The following is a 2,129-nucleotide window of genomic DNA, read 5'->3' on the forward strand; positions in this document are numbered from 1 at the left end:
ACCGCCCCTGCCCCAACCCCAGGCCTTCAACACCCTGTCTGTATCCATGGATTATGCATATATGCATACAAGGTCTTTGGTTGATTACCTCTCACCCATCCACCCTCCCCTGCCTTCCCTCTGAGATTTCCCACTCTGTTCCATGCATCTATGTCTTTGGATCCACTCTGTTTATCAGTTTATTTTGTTACTTAGATTCCACATATGAGTGTGATCTTAACTCAGGCTTTTTAAATATGTCTTATTGATTCTTACAGATTTTCTCATACATCACAAATATCTCATAAAGTTTATTTCTAAGTATTTTGAATTGGGTATTTTATTATTATAGTTTATAATTAGTTATTACTGAGTAAATGCTACAGATTTTAAAATAATAGTCCCTGCCTGTTCTGGCTATTTATCTATTGCTCTCAGCTGAAGCCTCCCTATCTATTCTGTGATGTGCCAGGAATTTTGTGAGGTTTGAGTTAACATATGTAAAGTTTGGAACAGTGCCTGGCACTTAATATTAAGTAAACACTTAATAATGTTAGCTATTATCATCATAATTTTAATTAATCTGTAATAGAATTCTATATGCTAGTGTTGGACTTGTGATTTTTGCATCCATATTTTATGAGATCTCTTTTTGTAATACCATCATTTAATAAGAGATAAGACTCTTTATCTGCTATTATGAACGAATTATAAAAATTCCCCTTTTTTCCATATTCTATTGATTTTTTTAAAGAGAGAGAGAAACAGAGAGAGAGAGAGAGAGAGAGAGAGAGAGAGCGCGCCCTGGCCGGCTAACTAGTTGGTTAGAGCATTGTCCCGATACACCAAGGTTGCAGGTTTAATCCCAGTCAGGGCACGTACAAGAATCAACCAATGAATGCATAAATAAGTGGAATAACAAATTGATCTCTCTCTCTCTCTTTTTAAAAACCTTTTATTGATTAACTTTAGAGAGAAAGAAAGAAGAAGAAAGAGACACCAATTTTTATTGTTCCACTTATTCATGCATTCATTGGTTGATTCTTGTATGTGTCCTGACTAGGGATCAAACCCACAACCTTGGTGTAATGAGATGATGCTCTAAGCAACTGAGCTATCATGCCAGGGCCTTTCTCATATTCTAAAACCATTCATATAACATGGAACAGAATTATCTCTTTCAGGAATGGTTGGAAATATTAAACAGTGAATCTTCTGGGTCAGGTGTTCGTTCTTTGGTCATTTTGATAACTTTCTCAATGTCCTCCTTAATTGTTGCTCAATCCTTGTTTTGCATTTTTTCTTTTTTTGTTTTGCATTTTTTTAAAGAAAAAAATATGTAATTTAAAATTTTACACAGGTTTCAAATTCATTATAGTTATATAAAAATTCCCTTATGTTTATTAAATTTCTGTGATGAGTTTTAAAATTGGGGAGTGATAGATTTGTTCACTGTCTTGTGATGTTTCACAGGTGATACATATGTTAGAAATGATTATATTGTACACTTTATATATGTGCAGTTTATTATGTCAATTATACCTCAAATTTCAAAAAAGTAATTTTATAAAGCCTACCAATTTCATAAGTCTTTTCAAAGTGCCAGCTGACATTTATTAATTCCGTTGTTCATGATTTCTGATTTTTAAAATTATCTTCTGAAATATAATGCATTTATTATAGATAAAAAGAGATGGTGCATGCAAGAGCTGTCAGTGATTCATTTCATGATAGTTTCATATATGATTTGTTAATTTGTTATATATGTGTGTGTGTGTGTGTGTGTGTGTGTACCCTCACCTGAGGAGTGGATATTTTTTCCTTTGATTTTTTAGAGAGTGGAAGGGAGGGGGAGGGAAGAAAGAGAGAGAGAGAAAGAGAGAGAGCGAGAGAGGGGGAGAGAGAGAGAAACATTCACTTGAGAAAAACACATTGATTGGTTACCTCCTGCTTGCACCCCATTCAGGGCTGAGGATCAAACCTGCAACCAAGGTACATGCCCTTGACTGGGAATCTAACCCACGTCCCTTCTGGTCGACACTCTACTGAGCAAAACTGGCCAGGACTCTTTTATGTCTTTGTTACTACCTTGATTTTATTGTTCCCAGGCTGTTTTTATTTTATTTATTTTTTAAAATATATTTTTATTG

This window comes from Myotis brandtii, unplaced genomic scaffold, assembly GCF_000412655.1.
Source record: "Myotis brandtii unplaced genomic scaffold, ASM41265v1 scaffold274, whole genome shotgun sequence".
NCBI lineage: Eukaryota > Metazoa > Chordata > Mammalia > Chiroptera > Vespertilionidae > Myotis > Myotis brandtii.